We start from the raw sequence: 24,833 nt of genomic DNA, 5'->3' as shown, positions 1-24,833 counted from the left end.
CTACTTTGAAATTGTTAATACTTAATTAATGACTCCCTTTTAAACTCTTGGGTTCTAGAGGCAGATTTTTGCACTGGCATAAATAGTTACCATTTGACTACATGGTGAGTTTTTCTTTTCCCTTAAACAATGATCACTCAGGGAAGAGGGAGTTTCACATTACAAGGTAGTCCCTCAATTACTTTATTTTAAATAATAAAGATATATTTGGGAAAGACTCATATGCTTGGAAACACCTTAAGGAATGCTAATTTTGAAATTTTTTTGAGAATTGATTTTTAAAAAAGGCAAAATTTTGACAGCTTTAGTTATACCCTTGTTTGTATGACCAAGTAGTTTTAAGTTTTGACTGTAGGGAGGCTTAAAGTTTTAAAGGTCATTTTGAGAGCAATACACTGGATATTTGCAAATAAATACCTACAAGACTAATGAAAAAATATGCATTCCTGAAAAAATATATGATGGGTACTTGTGGCTTGGGATGAGATTTTCATTGATGGCATCTACACAAATTAAAGATAACTGTTTTGGGGCACCTGGGTGGCTCAGATGGTTAAGCATCTGCCTTCAGCTCAGGTCATGATCTCCAGGTCCTGGGATCGAGCCCCAAGTTGGGCTCCCAGCTCAGCAGGGGGCCTGCTTCTCCCTCTCCCTCTGCTTCTCCCCCGATTGTGCTCTCTCTGTCTCTGTCTCTGCACCTGTCTCTCTCTCTCAAATGAATAAAGAAAATCTTTAAAAAAAAATAACTGTCTCAGTCAATTTAGATTGTAAAACAGATGATGGACTCTGGAAAACTGTTAGAATCTGAAAAGTGAGTCAAATGAGGGTGAGAGCAATACGAACAGGTGCATGTGAGACATTTGAATAACGTCGTTTCAAGTATTGCAAGACTGGACAAATGCAATATTGCTAAATATAAATATATGCTTTTAAACATGCATGTAAAGCTAAATGAATAAATCAGATATTAGTAGATATTGGCCTATTTTTATTGATAATGTTTATATTTCAATTGGCCAAAATCCTTTTTTGGGGTGGGGGAACTGAAGAGGAAATGTGGAGAAAAGCTTGCTTTTTTGGTATTTTTTTCCAGGCCAAAAAATGGGATGGCCACATATCTCTGAGTAATCTTTCCAACTGACCAGGTACCTTGTGTGCACTTGGAAGCCTGGCATTGCAGAAGGAGGCAATGCATTGAGAGACTCGTCTTGCACATGGGCTCTAGCCGCTCTCAGCACTGATTCATCATGATTCTGGTTTTAGAAATTTGTCTGTAAGCCTAGGTCTTTCTAGTTGGTATGAACATACAGTATTTCTCATCCCAAGCCAGTGTCTAGGGATAATGAGGTATGTCCAGTTTTATCTTAAAAACTTACATAAGTTTTAAATAACACTGCATAAATAGATTGATTATTTTAAAAAACCGTGTCATGTTTAACCCTAGTTGTTCCTCTGTATCATGGTGTGGGGATCATATACCCTAGTGGTGACCACCCCAAGTTGAGAAGTATGACACAGGCCTGGACTGTGGAGCCAGGAAGATATTGTGACCTTGCTGCCAACAACAGTTTGACCTTGAGTTATCATCTAAATACTCCGAGCTTTGGTTTTCTTATTCATCCACTGGAGACTTTAACACACATCTTGCAGAGCTGTAGTGAGGATTAAATGGAATGCCAGATCTAAGAAGTATAATAAATGTTGGCTCCTTCCACCACATTAAGCTACCGTCAGAGAAAGAGCTGCTTGGAGGGACGTATCCGGGGATTCAGGCTTGTACTCTCTCCGACTTGGGATAGCTTAGATTTTAAGTCCGCACTTGTTCTTACAGAGATTTAGCACCAAGTTTATTCATCACACACCTGGGTTGGGCCCAGTGTAATTACTTGGATTGGGTCACCGGAACTTGGGGAAAAGCAACATGAGAGCATGACTTACTTTCTGGAAAGAATGAGGCAGTGACTGCCAGCAGCTTGTCCTCCAAGAATTTTCCCTCCCTCTTCCCAATTCTGTCTCCAGGTCTCCTCAGTCCTTTGTTGATCCTTTCCCCCACTGAAACGCTTCTTGAAGACAGCACAGGCTTGTTAATTGTCTAATCCAATTGCTTCTTCCTAATCCTCGTCCTATCTCATCTTTTTGTACGTCTTGATGCTGTAGACTTTTTCTGCTTTGAAAAGTTTCCCCCTTGATTTCTGCTGAACTTCTCTGATACGTTGTCTTCTGCCTCTCTCCTAGCCTTTCGATGGCTTCCTCCACTCAGCTTTTAAATACTTCTGTCTTGTCCTCAACCTTTGTGTTCTTACTCTCTACGCTCCCCCTCGTGTATTTGTGAGGGGTCGTCCATATCTATAAATTTGACTATGATTCTTTAGTTTCTTTTCTCCAATCCATGCTCTATACAGTATAGTGATTTTATTTGAAAAAGTTAAAGTTTACTGGTGTTGATGGTATAACAAGTGTATCAGAGAACGATTGGGGCTATGGCTTGAGAAGTAGGCAGGGATGAAATCATGAGGATCCTTGTACCCTTGTTAATAGATCAATCTCAACAGGAGAGTTAGGCTGGGTTGAAAAACAATCCTGCAACCTCATTGGCTTAATATAACAAGAACTCGTTCATACCAAGCATCTTCCACAGGTGAGCTGTGAACTCCGCTTCACATCATCCTCACTCTGGGACCCAGGCTGCTGAAGTGGCCTTCATCTGGAGCACTGTTGTCAAAGCAGACAGAAAAAAAGAGGACAGAATTGCATATTGGCTCTCAAAACTTCTGGCTAGAAATCACTTGTAACACTTCTGACAAAATTTCATTGACTAAAGCAGGTCAAATGCCACATTCAATTTCAAGAGGGCAAAACATTGTTCCCCTTCCATATGCCTGAAGGAGAGCTGGAAATATCTGGTGGACAGCCCTGATGACTACCTAATTCTGTCACACAACACACAGTGAGTTTAATTTCCTTCTGACATGCAAAGTATTTACCCCTCTGTAAATGATTATAGCCCAAAAGTTCAGCCAACTAACTGTATCCCACTCCAAGTCTAGGGTCTCTGAGTGAGGCCTTTGGTCACTTTGGTCCTGGCATTATCTCCTCTTATTGCAGTCCCATAAACTAATTAGATAAGTTGTGTCTCTCCCACATACCCAATATATAACAGTATAACAAGGTCGGGATAGCCCCATAACATTAAGATGGAAGGGGAATAAAGATACACGTTCATCCCTGGTATACTGCAACACTGAAATCCCCCTGGGTAAATGTTGCAACAACTCTCAACCTTGGGAATAGAAAATGTTGCATGTGATTAGGGCCGGTATGCTATTCCTTGAGAAGGGCTCATAAATCTATTGTTTTCTGTAGCCCTTGGCTCTTCCCTCTGTGAGACACTTTTTTTCTTTTCCATTATCCTTCTTGAGTAATGCTAGAAATGCTTTCTTTGGGTGCTGCAGCATTTTCTCAGCCCACTCCCTGCCCATTGATGTTCGAGGGCCTACGGATCATTTTCAGTTCCAAAAAGTCAGTCTTTTTTAGTGTAGCCTATATGATTCTTTTGCTGTATGATTCTCTCAAAATCTTAGATTCTCATCTGTTCAATTCCAGGTGGTTCTAGGTACCAATGGCCATGCACAAAATCCTCAAGACTTGAATCTTAGTTTTCAAATCAACTACATTTCTTTACTTTCTTACCCTCATGAGCTACTAGTCCAACCTCTCCTTGTGTGAATTAGAGACACCTGAGACAGTCAGGCACAGGTGGAAAAACTCTACGTTCTTTTCACTGAGCCATCTTAACCAATTGGAAAGACTTACTGGACACTACACCTTAATTTTATGTTTTCCTTGAATTACTTTAATTTATCCAGAGATCTTCAAAATAGATCTGTAGACAAATCCTTAATTTGGTCCCAGTACAAGGTTCAGTTTTAATGAGCCATCTTTGCTAAAAGTCCTTCTCATTTTTTTTTCTGTTTGAGGTTAAGAAGCAACACCAACATTCTCTTCATTTCTAGACCTTTCCATTTTTATTTTTAAACATTATGCTTGTGCTGGGGAGGAATTTCCTATGCCTTCAGATCCCTCTATCTGGACTAAGAATCGAATTGACATGAGACAGATTAACAGATGAAAATCAAATTTAGTTTCATATGATGGGGAATCCACACACAAGCCTGAAATTCCAAAGACAGGCAAAATGAGGTACATATATCATTCTGAACTAAGAAGTGGGTATGAGTCTGGGACCTCAAAGGGAAGAAATGCAATTCGTAGGAAGATGAAAAACAGTAAATGTTGGGTAAACAGATGTTTGCTGGGCCACAGAGGCATAATAGGACATAGAGAGGAATTTTAACAAACAGACTTTGGCAAATTCTTCCTTGTTTACCACCTCATTTATATCATAATGTGGTTATCTATGGTGATCACTCTCTTCCCGAAGCGGGTCCTCTATCTAAATTCTTTTTAGGCAGTTGAGGGGAAGTAAAGAGCTTTTCCTGAATCTGCTGGGTTTGGGTTGCTTTTGACTCAAAATAATATTCATGCCAAAGTGGCCCATTTTGGAGCAATCTGCCCTTAGCCCCTTGCAAATCAGTCATTACTTTTGTCAGCTCATTTCTTTCTCAGAGTACCATGGCAAGCGTAGTCAATTGCAGCCAATACACACTACTGACTCTGTCTCAGTCTCTTCCCATATTACTACAACTTCATTATGTTCATGATCTGCCTAAAAAGTTAGTTTGGCTAGAGTGTTCTAACTGCTTTCAACATGGAGTACCATCTTTGTAACCTCTAGGATCAGTTTACTCACCACTACCATCCAAAGTCTCCACTAATGTCACATCTTTTAGTTCTCTTTGTTACAGAATCACCCACTTCCGGTAACAATATGTGTATCTGTCAAAATAGGCAAGGTTACACTGAAGTAAACACCAAACACATTATGGCTTAAAGCAACAAAAGGCTTCTGGATCCCCCAAAGTTCAAAACAGACCTGGACAAGACTCCAGGACAGCCGTTCTCTAGGCAATGGCTCTGTGATCCAAATGGCTTCAATATTCTTACTTAGGCTTTTGCAGTCAATGAGGCAAGGGAAGAGTGGAAAAGAGAGCTGAGTATTAGAAATAAATACTTCCAGACAGGAATAACATGTTATTTTTACTCAGCATGTTATTTAATTGGCTAAATCAAGTCAGATAGTTATACTTAATTTTAAAGAGATGGAGAGGTGTAATCTTCCCATGTGCCCAGAAGTGGAGCACTGTATATTGGCGAACAGTGGTAATGTCTACCACAATCTGCTTTGTATTACATTTATGTGTGTGTGTGTGTGTGTGTGTGTGTGTAATGTATGTGCATGTGTGTAAGTGTATTTCTCCATAGTGTGAAAGAATGCTTTAATGGCAGAAGTTATCCATATCTGTATCCCCAGCTTTAAAACTTGTGACTGGCATGTGTAAAATTTCAATAGCTATATTTCATACTGAAGTGTTAACTTTCCCCAAAGGTATTATATTATTACTTTAAATTCTTTTCCTTTTTTTTGGAATCTCCTAACTTTCCTTAACCCCCAGCAGATTAACTACTACTCTTTTTGAATTTAGTTCAGGCATCATCTCCTCTGGACATAATAATAATATAATAACTCATATCCACTGAGCACTTATTATGTACTAAGCAGTTACAATGAATTATTTAAGGTAGTCTATACAATAACTCCACAACATAGGTCTTATTATAAGCACTTTACAAATGTGAAAAGTAAAGTCCTCATTTAAGCAACTGGCCCAAGGTCATAAAGTTTGTATGCAATGGGGCTGGGACTCAAATTCAGGTCAGTCAGGATCCAAAGCCTGTGGTCTTCACCACAATGTGAGCTCCTCATGATGTGATCTAGGTGTCCGTGTATGACTCTTGTTCACGTTCGCTATAGTGCACTGTGCTTGGCTATTTTCTGCCCATTTCTCCCTCCATCTGTAATCTTCATTGCAGGCAGTATATACTCAATGCTAGCATGGAGCTTGGTATTTGTAGGCATTCAACAAATTTTTGTTTAATGAATGGGTTAAAGAATGAATAAGTTACTAAGTTAAATTATGATTCTGTGACAAATTTTTACAGTAGTGACTATATTAGTTTTCTGTTGCTGTAAAAAGAATTATCACAAGCGCATTGACTTAAAATAGCATGTGTTTTATCTCCCTGCTTCTGTGGGTCAGGAGTCTGAGCTTAGCCCAGCCTGGTCTTTTGCTCAGAGTCTCACAAGGCTGCAAACAGGAAGTCAGCCAAACTGCGTTCCTTTCTTGAACTTGGGGTCCTCTTCTGAGCTCTGTAGTTGTTGGCAAAATTCAATTCTTTGTGGTTGTAGAACTGAGCACCTAATTTCTTGCTGTCTGTCGACAGAGGGATGCTCTTAGGTTCTGGAGTCCTCTACACTTCTTGCCACATGGCCCTTTTGTAAGACCTCTTACAACATGGCAGCTGATTTCTTCAGAGGCAGCAAGAGAAGTTCTGGCTCTGGTCTACTGAGAAAGAGTCCTACATAAAGGTAAAAAAGTTATGGAGTGACCATGACAAAACCTCTGCCATTTTCTATTGGCTAGAAGCAAGTTACAGATTTTCCCACATCCAAGGGGAGAGGATTTTACAAGAATATGATTCATTGGGGGTATCTTAGAATTCTAACTATCATAGTCCCTTTTTCTCTTTTAAGTCTATTAATTTTCCTTTGCAGATACACATGACAGAAAAATCTTCCCATTCTGTTTCTCAAACCAGTTCTCCCTGGCTCAAAAAAAAATTTTTTTTTTAGGTCTTAGGAGTGATTTGAACACTTTCCAGATTGCGTTGGTACAATAAAACTATCCATGTCCCCTTAACAATGGGACATAACTGCTGTTAATATTGTGATGTAAATTCATAACGCCACCATATATATGAGATATAGAAAATCATAACTGTGCAATTTTAAATAAAAATTGATTCAGCTGCAATCCTGTTTAACAATTTACTTCTTTATTTAACAATATATCATGAACATTCCAATGCCATTAAGTATTCTTTTATAGTATAATTTGTAATTGCTGGACGGCGTTTTATCACAGAGATACCTCACGATTTATTTAACTGGTTTATTGTTGTAGGACATTTAGATTATTTCCAACATTTTGCTTTTATGAAAGTTCTCTACTAAACTTTACCATAGTTACCCTCACCTGTAATTATAATTACTTTTGGTGGGGTAAATTCCTAGAAGTAAATTTTTGTGCATCAAAGAATACATACATTTTAAAATTTTTATTTGAATTACCAAATTTCACTATAGAAATTGACAGTTTAACCAGCAGTGTGTAAGGGGGTCCAACGTGGAGACATGGAGGTGTGTGTATGTGTCTGTACTTTTTCTATTACTTTTCTAGCATAGTGCTCTTTTTTAAGTTACATGACTAATACATATTGTTTTAAACAGGTAGGAAAGTTCAGAAATCTCTAATATGGAATTAATTTACTTTTTCCTTTTCTAATTCCATCCGTTGGAGATACCCAATATTAACAGTTTGCTATGAATCCCTCTATCCGTCCTCAATGAATATATGTCTGGGTCTTTTCTGATTGAATAGTTGAAAAATTGTATCTTACTGCTTTAGTTTGATCCTTCAGACTTACTAGTGAGGCTAAAACATTTCTTTATTGGTCTTGGTGATTTGTATTTTTCTTCTCTTGGTTGCTGGTTCCTTTCTTTTTGTTGGTCATTAACCATTACGCTGTTAAACATTCATCACTTTTAGATAACCCAGTTTCAGTATTGTCTGTAACCATTACATTTGAGTTTACTTCCCTTGGCTGCACAAAATAACTTTTTTGCATATTTGCTTCACAACACAAATAACCTAAGTCTGAGGAATAAAAGCTATTTTAATACAGATCAAGGGCCCTTTCAAAAATAACTTTTGATTACAGAATATCTGAGTTCCCAACTGAGGCTTACTTATTTTAAAAAAAAAAAAAAACTCCATATCACTTAATTCCAATACAGTGCAAGTATTTAAGATGTACCCAATATTATTGTAATAAGATTTTATCTCCGTTAGAAAAATTCAAAAAACTGTATTCAAAAGACAATATCGTTTTTGTATTTTTACATTATTTCTTCTCTTGGATATTCCATGCATCTGTTACATTTTTAGTTATAAATACACAATCTTTGACTGGCATTAAGGCTGAAAGAGTTTATACACTTTCTAAAACTGCCCAGGCACAAAACTAGGAGTAAAATGTATCTGTGAGAGACTGATGTATTTCCTAGTAGTGTAAGGATAAAGCGAAAGTAAAAAGGCATAGTGCTTTTTCAGATGGTGGATTTCCCTTTTGGTTCTTTGATTTCTAAAACTCCAAAGTGTCTATGCAAAGAGCTTCAGATTTAAAGAGATGAAAGGTAACAGGCAGAGCTTAGCAGAGTTAGCTTTCAAAGCAATTTTTGTTGTGCTTTTTCCTTTTTCCTGGAAATGAGTTATAGAATCTAGCTTAAAATTTTATAAATCTGTGTTGAAGACAAGGAAATGAAGGGGTAGTCCGTTCTTGATTAATCACGCTCTCTCCTCCTCTGGCTGCATCACTCTGAGCCAGGGTTTTCTCTCATTTTTTTATTTTTGCGGGCTGGATTCCCTCAGCATATCTTCCTTTTTACAACTTTTACTATTTTTTTAATACTAGTACTACTCTTTACTGATAAGAGTTATTGATTTCAAATGTGAAAAAGATAAGAGTGTTTACTGTCAATGACTAGGAGACATTCAAATTCAGTGTGGAGAGAAATGGGATCACAGATCCCAGCGCTAGAAACAACCAAGAAGAAAGCTGGGAGAACAAATTGTATTCAGCTTTGGAAATTAAGAAATCTTATGAGCCCAGTGAATGAGAAGAATACCAAACCCTCTGAATGGGAGGAAACAACCACAATTTCAAATAGATCTGTTAAAAGTAGCATGTAGGTATAAATGTACTATGAGATTGTTTTTAGTACTTGTCTGTATGTCTGTAACATTTCATAATGAAAATGAAAACATTTAAAAAATGTGTATAAGGTGGGACGCCTGGGTGGCTCCGTCGGTTAAGTGTCTGCCTTCAGCTCAGGCCGTGATCCAAGTCCCACAGAGGGCTCCTTGCTCAGTGGGAAGCCTGCTTCTCCCTCTGCCTGCCGCTCCCCCTGCTTGTGCCTGCTCTTTCTCCCTCTCTCTCTCTTTCTCACAAATAAATAAGTAAAATCTTTAAAATAAAATAAAACTAAAATTAAAAAAAATAAAATGTATATAAGGAAAAAGGGAAAGAATATTGATGATAAGTTTCCTCAACAGCAACCTTCAACTCATTCTGTGATAGGACATCTTGATCATCTCTTCCACTTATTTATTTATTTATTTATTTATTTATTTATTTATTTATTTAGGGAGCGCGTGCACATGCCTGAGGGAGGGAGGGGCAGAGGGAGAGAGAGAGAATCTCAAGCTGACTCCCTACTGATCAGGGAGCCTGACATGGGGCTCAATCCCAGGACCCTGAGATCATGACCTGAGCTGAAATCAAAAGTCAGATGCTTAACTGCCTGAGCCACCCAAGTGCCCCTTCTTGATACTCTCTTTTTGGTAACAGTTGAGCTGGTGCTCAATGCTATCTTTTTCTCCCTCTTAGCAAGGCCATGCCACCTCCTCTCACAACTATGGCATTCCTTGGAAGTCACACTGGAGAACAATCTCAGTATAACTACAGCTGAGAAAATTAATTAGGACATGTTTAAAGCCTAATGGAAACTAGGCCAACCCTAAAGCAAACCATTACCCCAGAGAAAGGAGGAGGTAATAAGTGTAGTTAAAAAAGTAGACTAAAACCAAACATCGGGATCAAAACCTCTAGTTCCTTGGAATATACCCCCACCCTCAGCCTATGCATAAGGCAGAAAAGTGATCTCAGTTTAGCCCACATATAGCCACACGGTCTTTTCCAACAGACCCTCCAGTCATGTACCAGCAATGGAATGATTTATCTTATGTGAAATATTCACTCAAATGTGTAAGATGTTATAATTGGAGAAAACAGTCTAGTTTCTTCATGGACTTAGTATTTAAGTGTTTTTAAAATATACTGCTTTGTACTTTTTGTGTCTTATCTAATAAAATCTCAGCTTAGCCAAGGCTTGTGAAAATTTTCTCTTATTTCCTTATAGACATTTCATGGCTTTAACTCTATTATCAGGTGTTCTGAATTTCTATGTATGGTGTGCTATAAGACGTGTGTGTGTGTGTGTGTGTGTGTGTGTGTGTGTGTGTGTTTTACCCCCCCCCCCATGGAAATACTTTGGCATCATTATTGAAAATCTGTGACCATAAAACATGTGGGTCTACTTCTGGGCTCAATTTTGTTTCATCGGTGTATGTGTTTATTCTTATTACATCAGAATACTGGCCAAATGATGCTATTAAGAAAAATGGAAAGGCAAGTCACAGACTGGGAGAAAATATTCACAATGCACACATATAACAAAGGACACATATCTTGAATATATGGAGAACTCTCACGACTCAGTAACAAAAAGTAAACAACCCAACAAAAAGAGACAAAAGATTTTAACAGAAATGACACAAGAGGAGATATATAAATGCCTAATAAGCACAGGAAAAGATGCTCATTATCATTAGTCGTTAGGGAAATGTAAATAAAAACCAGAATAAGATGCTACTACACACCCCCTGGTACGACTAAAGTTGAAAATCTTGATAATAGCAGGTGTTGGTGAGGATATAGGTTGAGCTTTGAATATTAATCATCATTAATTTTTTCTTGCACACAGTGTTCTGGATCAAAAGACAGGTTTGTTTTATTCTTTATATAATAACAACTGCACCAAGCCTCCTTGTCTCATTGATTACTGCCCGTTGCAATGCAATGAAAGCCAGATGGAAAAATTCCCTATGCGAGTGGTCCCACACTTCATAGGCAAGGGATGGATAAACATAGATTTTCGCTGCCTATTTACAGGATAAAGTCCACTATCTCTTCCTTTGATCCCAGAAGGAGTGAGAGAGAAGCCTTTTCTCCTTAGAGATGGGTGGAAAGAATCCTGGGTTCTCATTCTAACTTTTTGAAATGCAAATTAATCTGTTCATTGACTAGATAAGCCCCTTTGTCTCAAGCTTTTATTATCTAGAGAGGTCTTCAAAATCTTAGGCCTTATTTTCCCTTAAACATAAACACACACAACCAGAGTTAGACCATTCTCCCTGGAGTTCTCTCATTACTGAATAGTTGTAAACTAACTTCCCAAAGCTGGTTTTTAGCTGAGGATCTCATCTTTTTAGCCCCAATTTTGCAGAAGCACAGAAATATTGCCTCTATAGGCCATCATGTGAAACAGTTGGAACTCGTAGACTGCTGGTGGGAAAGTAGAATGATACAACTACTTTGGAAGAGATTTCGGCAGAGTTTTTTTGTTGTTTTTGTTTTTAATAACGTTAAATATACAGTTACCATATGGCCCAGCAATCCCACTCCTGACTATTTACCTAGAAGGAATGAAAATATATCCACAGTAGGGACTTATACACAAATATGATAACACTTTTATTTATTATAGTCCCAAACTAGAAATGACTCAGATGTCTGGCAGCAGGTGAGGGGATCAACAAATTTGGTAAATCCATACAATGGAATACTACTCAGCAATAAAAAGGAACAAAGTACTCATATACTCACATGCATGGATCTCAAAAACATTTTGCTGAGTTAAAGAAGTCACACACAAAAAAGTACATACTGTATGGTTCCATTGATATTAAATCCTAGAAAAGGCAAAATCGGGACAGAAAGCACATCAGTGGTACTCTAGGGCCAGGCGTGGGAGTGGAGTTTGCCAAGGGATTTGAGGAAACCATTGGATTAATGAAAATCTTCTACACTTTGATTGTGCTGGTGGTTCCATTTGTCAGTGAATATTTACATTTGTGAAAACTCATAACATTCTACACTTAAATTTAAATGCTCACTGAAGTTTGAGAACCACTGGTCTAAAATGTGAAGACGAGCACAACTCAGGACATTCACTCCCTTCCAAAAGAGAAAGGAACACTGTTATAACCTGGAACTCAAGCAAGCACTATAACCAAGTCATTGTTCTCAAATAATCTAAAAGTTAAAAAAAAAACCCTGTAGTTAAAATCTATGCATTTTATTGTTTGTAAATTTTACCTCAGTAAAATTAATGTAAATTAATGATTTGTTCTTTTGTTATATAACTTGGTATAATTTTTTAAGAAGTAAACACTGGGCAACATAGTTACCAAGCTCAATGTTATAAAGTTGTATTTAATGGGCTACAATATCATAATGTATTATCTAAAAATTAGGCCGTGGATGATTAAGATATAAACTATATTTAAAGTACCAAAGAATCATTGGATCACAAATGGCTATTTTGAGCCTTAGACTTGAGTGCAATAAAACAAAACAAAATTGCACATATTGGGAAGGTAATGAACTCTAGTGCTGGTTTGAATTTCAAAAACAACATGTGGGTATTATGGGTAAGAAGGAAAAACTTTTAATATTTTAAGTTTAGTATTAAACCCAGAAATTTAGTGTCTCCCTGTTTGGTTATAACTTAGGCCAAAGATTTGAAGCCCTTAACTTTGGAATATAATCATATAGTTAGAGAGGAAATGATAGAAATTTTAGCACAAATAAGGACTCGCCAATATAAGTTTGTATGACATGAAGACACAAGGAGAGAATGCCCAATATTTGGTAGCAACTCAAAAACAGCAAATGAACTCTATATTTTGAAGCCACCACAGTTGCTTGATCTCTGATACCCATCTTTCTGCTAGGAAATGTATAATGAAGAAAACAGTCCAGACAAATAGATATTGTTACTTCATTTTCTTGTAAAGCCATTCAGGGATTTCAAATAAATGTTTTCCAACATTTTTCTCTCAAACCTATCTTTGAAAGCGTCATCATCCCAGGACACCCATAAAGTTTTCTTTCAATTAACTGATTTATTGTAGTAAAATTAAAGCACTAAATACAAAAAGGGAAAGAGCTTCTATAGAATACATTATGACACTGTAGCCTATTAAATACAACTTTATGAGATTGAACATGGTAAATATGTTGCCCAGTGTTTAACTGAAATATTCATACTAAATTATACTAACAAGTTCTGTGTATTTTATATAAAGTTGGTGATTAAGCCCAGGATTATGATCATGCCAAAATGAATTTGAATGCCTGGTCCTTATCAGGATTTTAACCTTTTTATAGTATTTTTTTTTTCTATGAGAAAATTAGATGCTATCTTTTTCAATGTTACTTGATTTCAACAAATGGTATTGGGACAAATGGATATCCACATACAAATGAATGAAATTAGTTGGACTTTTACCTTATGCCATACATAAAAAAAATAACTCAAAATGAATCAATTTCCTAAACATAAAAGCTAAAGCTATAGAACCTTCAGAAGAAAACTTAGAACTACATCTTTATGACCTTGGATTTGGCAATGGATTCCTACATATGACACCAAAAGCACAAGCAACAACAAAAAATTATAGATAAATTGGACTTCATCAAAATTAAAAACTTTAATACTTCAAAGTAAAATATCAAGAAAGTGAAAAGACAAGACACAGAATAGGCTATATTTGGAAGTCATATTTGATAGGGGGCTGTCTCTAGAATATGTAAAGAACTCTTACAGCTGGAAAAAAAAAAAAGAAAAAGAAAAGACAACCCAATTAACAAATGGGCAAAGAATCTGAGTGACATTTCTCCAAAGAAGATCTACAAATGGCCAATAGGTCCACATAAAGAGGCTCAACTTCATTTGTCGTTAGGAAAATGTACATCAAAAACAATAATCAAGAGGTACAAACTTCCAGTTATAAAATAAATGAGACACAGAGATGAAAAGTACAGCATAGGGAATATAGTTGATAATACTGTAATAACTTTGTATAATGACCAATGGTAACTGCATTTATCATGGTGAGCACTGCACAATGTATAGAATTGTCAAACCAACCAACTAACAACGAACCAACCAACAAAAAATTAAAAAAAAAAAAACCTACAATGAAATACCACTTCACATCCATGAGGAAGACTATAATCAAAAAGAGAAATAACAAGAAGTGTTGATGAAGATGTGAAGATATCAGGACCCTTGTGCACTGCTGGTGGGAATGTAAAATTATACAGCCACTTTGGAAAAGTCTGGCACTTTCTCAAGAAGTTAAACATAGAACTGCCATTTCTACGGCAGACCCGGAAATTGCACTCCTAGGTCTATACTTAAGACTGATGAAAACATGTCTACACAAAAACTTGTTAATGAATGTTCTAAACACCTTTATTCATAATAGCCAAATGATGGAAACAACAGAATATCTATGAATTGATGAATGGGTAAATTAAAGTAGTATATTCATATGACGGAATATTACTCAGCCATTAAAAAGAGGGTAGTAGTGACACATGCTACAATGTGGATTAATCTTGAAAACATTCTGTGAAATGAAAGAAGCCAGTTACAAAAGACCACATATTATATCATTCCATTTATATGAAATGTCCAGATTAGGCAAATCTATAAAGAAACCTATAAAGACTGAAAGTAGATTAGTGGTTGTTTAGGGCTTACAGGGAGGATATGGAAGGCATGAGGGTGACAGAGAGTACGGGTTTCTTTTTGTTGATGAAAAAGTTCTAAAATTAATTGTGGTAATGATTGCACAACTCTGAATATGTTAAAAATCACTGATTTAAAAAAATATTGAATTGTACATATTTAAATGGACAAATTGTATAGTTCATGAGATACAGCTTAATAATGTTGTTACAAAAATAATTTTTATTTGCATTATTTTGATTTGTAATACTTTTCTGGCAGAGTAGCTCAATATAAGTACAAGGCTGGTCTATATGGCCATGGAATTTTTTTTAACGCTGTAACTTTGAGGCATTCTCTTGTATTTTTCAAAATTATTAAGAATTCGTGACTTTTTAGGTTATGGTGCATGTGGGTTCTAGGTGAATACATCTTTTATTGAGTTGTGATGAAGTAAGTATCTCATGGTCACTGGTGCCCAAAGTTTTAGCTTTCACGAAAAAAAAAAAAAAAAAGAAAGAAAAGAAATTTCTAAGGTAGAAGTTTCTACCTTGTTTCCAGCATATTCTTATCTGATGGAATTGCCCAAGGAGAGGATATAGAATGTAGAAAACCATGGACCAGAGTGAGATTCTGGAATAGAGTAACTCATGAGAGTACCCATGAACATGAACGAACAAAAGTATCTTTGTCCTGCCTTTCTGGGTGGTTCTTGTAAGACCCCCACACCTGTGATGTGATCATGGGTGACTTCATCACTTAAGTTACAAATGAACCTACAGTGGACCTTAAAAGACCAATATTCTCTACTAGCGTGGGTCACACAAGATCCACAACATCCAAGGATTTTTCATGGCAAGCTAAAATAAAAAGTTGTCTGTTTTTGTAGCACAAAATCCAACATTCCCTTGATTGCCAGGAAAACAAAGTACAAACACTGTATCAAGAATCCCAATGTGGTGCCAACACAGCAATAGACTCTAGGCTTGGCTCAGGGCAAAGGGAGTAATACCATAAAAAACCCCAAAAAACAAAACATTTAAAAGATTGCAAGAAGCCTGCAAACCTGGTCTCTTGCATAATTTCACCAGTGCAACTTGTGCTCATCACTAGGAAAATGCTAGTCGTGGCACAAAGCCAGTCTCCCGACGTGGCTCATCTGGAGATGATGGGGAGTGAGTGACAGCAGCCCGATGGAGCAGCTCCTGGGCAGTGAGCGCAAGTGGGACCACCTCAATCAAGGAAGACAGAATAAACAGTTTAAGGAAGCCCTGAGGCTCAGTTTTAAACAATGTAGCACAGCTGCGGGCTGCTGAGAACTAGCAGTGGCAACAGATAAGGCATCTGTGAGGATGAAGGAGCTACCTCCCAACAAAGGCTTCAGGCTGAGCGGAGTCTAAGTAGCTTCCTCTGGAACACCTGTGGGCTCAGCAAACCCTGTTTGCAACTATAAATCACAGCTCAGCTTTCATGTGGACAGAGTGTGAGGAGAAATGCTCTTGCCTGTGTATTGGTCTTTTAAACTGCGTGCACACACATCATTAGTATCGCCTTTGAATCTGAAAGACAGCATTACATTCTGGGACACATCAGGCATTGTTTTTGATGTCCTCAGTATTTCCTATTGCCTATAGGGTGTCGTATTAATGAGTTCTTCAGATGTTTGAAGAAATAAGAAGAAAATAATTTTGAAAAAGCTCAATGTAACATTTATCTACCAGAAATTTGTATCAGATAGTACTTTGTAAAGAGAGATTTTCTAATAATAAAAAAGAAAATTGGGAAATTGGAAACTTTTCTTTGTAATGAGACCTCTTTGAAAATTGCTCTAAGAATGATGAATACAATTATTTGGTAATTATAGACCAGAAAGAAATAATAGATTTTTTAAGACTCAGGTTAACATTTTGAAAACAGAGTAAACTGCATTGATATGCAAATTAGGTTCAAGCATTCATTTATTTTCGTTTCTATGAAGATTTTTGTTATATGGACTCTTGCCGAAAAATCATATGGGTTGACCTAAAAGTAGAGGGCATCACAAAGATTGAGAGAGGTTATCTGTGTCGGTTATCATGCCCTATACAGAAATAATTACGCAGTCACTAGTCAGCCTTTATTCCCCACCTAGTAGCGGGCTTCTTTTTTGTGGCAAGCATTTATCCCAGATGAATTGAATAAATTAGAAGACAAATCCTTAAAAAAGATTCAGCTTGCACAATGACTTAAGGGGAGCCTGTCCTTTTTCCCCTCATTGTCATGTTGCTTGACCTCAATCACCAAACAGGAGTGTTTAGATTTAATGAGCAGAAGGTTTAAATTCATTACTCCACTGCTGCTGTTCTTTGTCAAAGGACTGGCCTTTCTCTTAGAGAGGAGGATTGAGGCTATTATCCTGAGAATTTGGGCCCCAAATTCACTTCTGTGATTGTCAAAATTTCCCAGGAGAAGTTGTCTTTCCATATTCTAGAGTTACTTATCATTCTATGATGAATTTTGCAAAGGCAAAGTGGATAAGAGAATCGGAGCACCTAATTATTCTTCAGGGGAACAAAACAGTCTTTCCTCTGATAATTATCTTAGTTTTCAAGTTAATTTTGACAATGGGGACTTGGTCTCCAGCAGAAATTTAAAAATAAAGGTGGAAGGAGTTTTTTACTAGAAATGTAAAAATGCTCACTACTAAGTTTAGGCTATCGCAAAAGATAATTATTTGCCTGATAGCTCATACACTAATTTGAAAGAGACAATGTTTTATTTCTGTCCAATTTATACATGTACATAATTTAAAGATAAACAGTATTACAGAATTTAACATGAAAAACATGGACTTCTGGTCTTGCCCCTCATTGTGACTAATTTCCATCCCCCAGAGACAACAACTTTCAACTTTTTCGGTTCTTCTGGTATTTGTTACATATAAAAAAAACTTCATCATTCTATTTCTTGATTTTTAGTTGTTCTGGATATTATTCATTAACTTTCTTCTGTCGTATGTACTCCCTTTCCCCTCCACCAAGTATTTATTATTCTCTTATCCTCCCCATACAGCTATCTTACAAATTCCATTAAGTTATTTTATTAGTCAGACCTTGGTCATGTGGTATCCATGATTATATTTCCCTTCTTGTAAAACTTTCTGATTTCCCTGCAGATGATAGTTACCTCTTTTTTTTTTTAATGCCCTAAGAGTATTTCACTTTTGCCACAAGTGTAAGTCTCCCCTCAGTGGGTTCAATGCAACAGGTAAGATAGCTCCCCATTGTGTGCGTGTATGTGTATTATTTTTTTTCTTAGAAACAATGCTGGAGTCCTCTGTTCTACATCAGTTTGTAATGGCTGTTTCTTAGGCTTACTACACATTATCATCACTGCCATTCTCTTCTTTCCCCTGTGTTCAACTGACTGCATCCCGAAAGCCAATTTTTCTCTTGTTTTAGATTTCTCCCTATTTTCATGGAGTTCTTCCTCTAGTAACTCCATAAGGTAAGATGTTCCAAAAGTAAAATTTTTGAAATATGAAATGTCTCAAAATATTTTCATATTACCTACAACCTTGATTGATAGTTTTCCCAGGCACATAATTCTATGTTAGGAATAGTTTTTTTTCCTCAGGATTATGAAGGCCTTGCTCCATTGTCTTCTAATTTCCATTCTTGCTTTTGGGGAGTACAATGTCATTTTTATTCATGACTCTTTAAATGTGACCAATTTTATTTTCCCCTCTGGGAGCTTTTAGCATTTTATTTTTGTCTTTAATATTGTGAAATTTCATATAGACATGACTTTTCAGGAAGACAAATCTTTTTTATTATATTGTTCTCAGCACTTTCAATTTGGAAATTTGTGTTATTCAATTCTGAGGAATTTTCTTGAAATATTTGTTTAATCCTTTTCTTCTCTCTGTTTTCACTCTTTGTCCCTTCTGGAGTTGTTATTAGTCCAGTACTAGAAGTCCTGATCCACTAACATTGTCTTCCCTTGTATTTTGTATCCCTTTGTGAGTTTTTTGTTTTTTGTTTTTTCTTTCTGGGGTACTTATTAAATTGCAGCTTTCAACTCTTCCATTGAATTTTTGCATTATATTTATATTTTCCAAGAACTCTTTATTATTATCTGAATAATCCTTTAAAATGAAGTCTTTCCAGAATGCAATTTCTTTTCAGGGCGCCTGGGTAGCTGTGGGTTAAGCGGCTAACTCTTGATTTTAGCTCAGGTCACAATCTGAGGGTCCTGGGATCTAGCCCATTGTGGGGCTCCATGCTCAATGGGAGTCTGCTTGGGATTCTGTCTGGCCCTGTCCCTCGGCCCCTCCTTCCAACCCGTGCACTTGCACTCTCTCTCTCTCAAATAAATAAATAAAATCTTAAAAGAAAAAAAACAAAAGAATGAAATTTCTCTTAAGTCTCTGAGAATATTTTCTGTTCTATTTGCTGTCTTGAATTTCTTTCTTTTTTTTTAATTGGCTCTGTTCTTTGTAGTGGTCATGCTTAAAACAGATATAAAACATGCTACCTTGAAGTTGATGTTTATGGGTACACCTTGTGAACAATTGAGCTTGAATATAGAATGATTGATTGTGGCCCAGCTATTTTGTTTCAGGACCTTCAGTTTTGTATCTCAGTAGGTCCTTTCACCTGGACAAATCAGTTTTCTCAGATTATTGCTTAAGGGACATAAAAAGCCAGCTTCTAGCTTTCTGGAAGCTGACAGATGAAGGTTGCTGAAACTCTCAGATCTCAGTATGTCGACATTCACATAACTTCCCTGTTTTTAGTACAGTCCCTCATCTTTGCCCTCAGTGGTATCTCTTATGAGCAATACCAGATCCTTTCAGGTTTAATTCTCCAGAGAGTAAACCTCTAGGTTTCAGTTGTACTTGGAAAGAGATAATTGCAACAGAAAAGGTCAATTTTCCCTTTAAAAATGTAGCCAGTCCTTCAATTCATCCTCCTGTTGCAGCCCTGTGCACCGCCCTTTTAGAACTTATTCCTGCCATATCCAGAGCATTCCGAAGCGCCGTAAGGTGAGCATCAATTTACTTCTTGTTAGTTTCCCCTACTTTAGATTTAGACTGTACTTTTCTCAGGTATTGGAATTCAGTTACCACTCATAATCTATCTTCCAGCTTCTAGATTTTGTTTTATCTCTTGTATGTGCTGCCTTTGTTCCTGCTCTCTTCGTCTTTTCAGGCTTTCTGCTTCTTTGTTTCTTCACATTTATTTATTTATTTGAGAGAGAGAGAGAGAGAGCACGCACAAGCCTGGGGAGGAGCGGAGGAAGAGAGAATGGAAAGCAGATTGCTGAGTATGCATCCTGATGTGGGACTCAATCTCACCCTGAGATTTTGAACTGAGCAGAAACCAGTTTTACACCCACTGAACCAACCTGGAGCCCCTTAACTTTAATTTTAAATGTGATATAAAAGGTGGTGAAGATAGACTTTGTGTTCAATTTGCCTGCTTCCCTAGAAGTCTTGACATGTGGAAACAACAGTGCACTCTGGAAAAAACCCAAGCATTTTGGGAATTCTCTTGATTGAGAAGTGGAGAACGTCTCATGCCTTCAAGAAAGATAATTTTGCATTAAGTTGGAGATGAAAGCAATACCACTGAAAATATTTATTTGTAACTGGTAATTTTCACAAAACGTCACAACCATTATGGTTGTAAATGTCTAGAAACCATGGTCAAGGTGTAAAATTTTCAAGGATAGAGAAGAGGAGCTTGTTTAGTATCCACACAATATTTGTCTCCACATGTATATATCATCTCCTCAAATCCCACAGTTGCTTTTATGAGTTTTAGTAAAATTCCCATCATGTTTGATGCAAAGTATAATGGATTTGGGCTGGTATAAAATGCAGTGAGCTATCATACTACTATTTTTGAATTAATCTCAGAACAAATCTAAAAACAACTCACATTTTGCTGTATTTTAGAAAATGCTTCAAAAGTTACCTTCCTGTGAGAAGCATTGAAGACAATAAAACGGAAGTCATCCTGACTAAAATTCTCTAAAATTATAATCAACAATAAAACAACGAACTGGGTCTTTGTGTTGATGCTGGTCGATATTGCTTCTTTTGTTCTGATTACATTACTAGGCCTTGACCTGAGATACAGGTAGAATCAGTGTAAACAAGGTAGGGTGAGCAAATACATGGCACCTGGGCCACCATGCTGGTTCCCTGCGTTTCTAATAGAGTTCCTCCATTTATTCCTGTGCTCTTTTTTCCTGAACCCACATAAAACTACAGGATCTTTCTCTTGGCTGGCATCTATTACCAATCTATTGGATTTGACTTGTAAGATGATCTCTATTTGCCAGTCTTTACCTGAGATAGCTGGAAATTTGAAGAAGGGGCCAAGCTTAACAAAAATCTATCTTTAGAAGTAAAAGAAGTGAGCAGAATGCTATCAGTATTTTAGGATTTTGAGCATTATAGACTAAGGTTTGTCCCTGTAAGAAATTTGAAGTTTGTTTGATTTTTCCAGAGATATTGTCAATAGAATATGATGAAAAGGGCTTCCATGTGACCTCCTGAGATAGCTGGAAGATGAGAACCTACTGAGTCATAATCCACAGGCAGGCTCGTAGATACATATTTCCTGAATTAGAGTGCATTGGGAGAGTTTTACATAGGGTTACAGAATTCACAATTAGGAAAAAAGGGTCACAACTTAAATTTTAAAATTTTCAAAATAAAATTCTTGCCCATATGGAAGACCATATTAGCTTGGCCAGACTACTGGAGGATATTTGGAGGTAGGGTCAAAACCAAACTTTGTAAAACAGTGTTAGTTCTGCGCAAATACTAATGAAGGCCTTGAAGTTCTGCAACACACAATAACTAACCAGAGTTGGTAGATTCAGAGAAGGGGTCATGATTACAGACTCTGGAGTCAGGTTACTTAGGGTTGAGGAAGTTCCTACCAGCTCTGTGACCTGGTGCTAGTCAGAGATAATAACACCCACCCCACCAAGCCAATGTGAGGATAAGTAGAATAACTGGCTAAACTCTTAACGTGGAGCATGGCACATAGTAGGTGTTCCATACATAGTTATAATTATTTCTCTGGAAAAAATATTAACAAAGAAAATGGTTAAAGAAAAAAATTGAAGCTGCTTGGACTTCAGCGAAGTGATAAAATACAGTTAATCTTTAGAATACATTTTTTTAAAGTGAAACTCATATAAATAATAAAGAGTCTACCCAAAATACTAGTTTTGGACTTCAAATAAAAAAAATATATTAACTGGGCTGTTCTCACCTATGCAGGACAATGTCATCTGCAAAATAGAATCACCATGTTGCCCAGCTGGAAGGAGAGGACTAAGTTTTCTAAAAGTTAAGTGTGGATTACTTAGGTATGGATTAAAAAGCTAGGAGAGTAAGAAACATCTTGGCTTGATGACATTTAAAATGTGAATTTGCTCTTTCAAAAGGCCATTTCTGTCTGTTGTTTCTCAAAGTGGTGTAATCAAGGTTTAAAGTTATGTCCAGAGCATTCCTGATGTGAACACTCTGATTCACAAGTATAGCTTTTCTCCTGTGTTGAGGCCAAAATATTTCCTTTGCAAATATGTATCTCTGAAATGATAGCATAAGACTTCTGGGAAATGAGTCCATGCATAGTAAATGCTGTGATTGTTGCCATATGAGTACCTGGGCGGGGTTGTAAGAGCTGTAGCGACTATAAGTTCAGACTCACAGAGATGCCAGGGCTGCATCTGTGGCAGAACCTACGGGAAGGCTGCTTTGTGGTTGCCACCTATCCGGTCGACAGTGCATCCCTAACCATCAGCACCTGCCTTGACTCTTTTTAGATTTTTCCATGCTTCCTGTTTGGAGAAGAAACCATTCCAAAACAGGCTCACTCTGGCCATTGAGATAGAAGGGAGCAGGATATGGAGTGCAATAGGGAGGGAGACAGGGGCTGAGAAAAGCAGAGGCTGAGAGGCAAATTCCGGCACAAGATGTTGATAGCTATCTAGCAGTGAGCTCTTTTGCTAAGATATCCTTCAGTTGAAATTCCAGGCAAGGTACCATCAAATTTTACTGGTTGCATTTGCCCACTTTACAGCCTTATTTGGGTATATACTGAGCTAATGTACCATTCAGGATTCAATCAGAAAAACAGAATCAATATATTAAGGGCTTTGTTACTGGGATTTGGCTTCTGCAATTGCGGGAGCTGGTTAAGCAGTCTCTGTAAGTCTCTTCCCTTTGCATCTGATGCTAGAGCTTGCAGCCTACAGACAGGCAATCAGGAAGGCTATGATAACCAATACAGAGCCAACCTAATCGTATACACACACTTCAACACTGATGACTCAAGATATGTAAAATAGCGGTCATCCAGATGATGCAGGATATGCTTAAATTTCCAAGTTCAATACAAATTAATTTTTTAATCAAAAAAATGTAATGCCTGGGGTGCCTGGCTGGCTTATTGAGTGGAGTATGTGACTCTTGATCTTGGGGTTGTAGGTTTGAGCCCCATGTTGGGTGTAGAGATTACTTAAAAATAAAATCTTAGAAAAAATTAATGCCTGAGAAGTAGTCTGAAACCCTTAGGAGTTTGTGGACCCCCAGTTTGGAAAACATTGATATAATGGAGAAAGTCAAGAGTCAGACGGACTGTATTTAAATCCTACCTCTATTACCTGTATCACATCTTGACAAGTTCTTAAAGTCTTCATGTATCTGTTTTCTCATCAAAAAATAGAAAGTAATATACATATATAATGCATTCGTTGGAAGAATTCAATGAGTAATTCACTAATTCAGTAAATATTGATTGAGATTTTATAATGTGCCAAGTACTCTTCTAGGTCCTGGACATATAATAGTAAGTGAAAGTGCATAATATCCCAGTAGTCAGAGACAGACAAAAATTCATCTATGGAATAGGGGCGAGTGAATATGTGCTAGGTGATGATACGAACTAAGAAGAAATAAAGCATAAAGCAAGATTAGGAGACAGAGGATGAATGGGTAGATTCTATTACATAGAAGGTAATCAAAGAGTTGTATTAGCTATCTATTTTTGAGTAAAAACTTACCCCTAAAGTTAATAGCTTAGAACAACATACATTATTATTTCAAAGTTTTTGTAGCTCAAGGATCTGAGCATGGTTTAACTTCAGGATCCCTTACAAGGGTGCAACCAAGATTTCTGTAAAGGCTGGGGTCTCACTCCGAGGCTTGACTGGGGAAAGATCCATTTTCAATCTCACTTACCTGGTTCTTGACAGGATTTAGTGCCTCAAGAGCTTTTGGATTGTTGCTGACTATTGGCTGGAAGCTGCCCTTGGTTACTCGCCACTTGGGACTCTGCAATAGAGCAGCTGTTTCATCAAAGGCAGCAAAGGAGGGTCTCCCGGCAAGACGAAAGTAACAATCTTTGTATTCTAACCATAGGAGTGACATCCCCTAAATGTTGCCATATTCTATTGGCTAAAAGCATATGCAAGGGGAGGGGATTATACAAGGTTAGAAACAGCAGCAGTTGGGAATCTTTGGACACCATCTTAGAGGCTGCTTGCCACAGGTAGCCTCTCTAAAGAGAGAAAGTTTGACTGAATATTCAGTTAAGTGAAGAGTGAGCCCTGTGTATCACTCGGGAAAGAGCTTTCCCAAGCAAAGGGAATAGTAAATGTAAAGAACTGAAGGTGGAAGTGTCCTTGATGTCCCCAAGGGGAAGAATGGGACTCAGAGTTGCTGGCGCAGCATGAAGGAGGCAGAGGGTGATAGTTACAGAAGTTAGAGAGGCCAGCTCATGTGGGACTATGCAGGCCATGGGAAAATCTGGACTTTTATTCAGAATGAGATGAGAGGCCATTAGAAGACCTTGAGGAATAGAGTCGCACAAAATGATTTATCTCTTAAAAGACTCTGGTTGGTGGTGGGGGAGTAAAAGCAGAATCAGAGACACCAGAAGAGATGCTGAGGTGAGTAATGAAGGTGGCTTACAGGAGGGTGGTGACAGTAGCTGGAAAATAGAAAGCGTTCCATCAATGTCAGCCAGGGTGCGATTATTGCCTTTCTTTCTTAGATTCCTGATTCTCAAACAATGGTATACCTAAGTCTTGCCTGGGGAGCTTGTTCGAAATATAGATTTGAGGCTTTCCCCCCAGAGAGAGAGATTTAATATGCTTTGGTGGTAGG

At 37.4% G+C, this 24,833-nt stretch overlaps 1 pseudogene; it reads right to left on the bottom strand.

Moving 5' to 3' along the window:
• The window catches only part of LOC123791801 (large ribosomal subunit protein eL15 pseudogene), a 34,951-nt pseudogene extending 10,856 nt beyond the window's left edge, over window positions 1-24,095 (bottom strand).
• Window positions 24,096-24,833: the final 738 nt, after the last annotated feature.

This window comes from Ursus americanus, chromosome 10 (assembly GCF_024610735.1).
Source record: "Ursus americanus isolate L20-20 chromosome 10, mUrsAme1.1.p, whole genome shotgun sequence".
NCBI classification, from domain to species: domain Eukaryota; kingdom Metazoa; phylum Chordata; class Mammalia; order Carnivora; family Ursidae; genus Ursus; species Ursus americanus.
The sequence above is the reverse complement of the archived record's forward strand: the minus strand, read 5'-3'. Positions and strand labels throughout refer to the sequence as shown.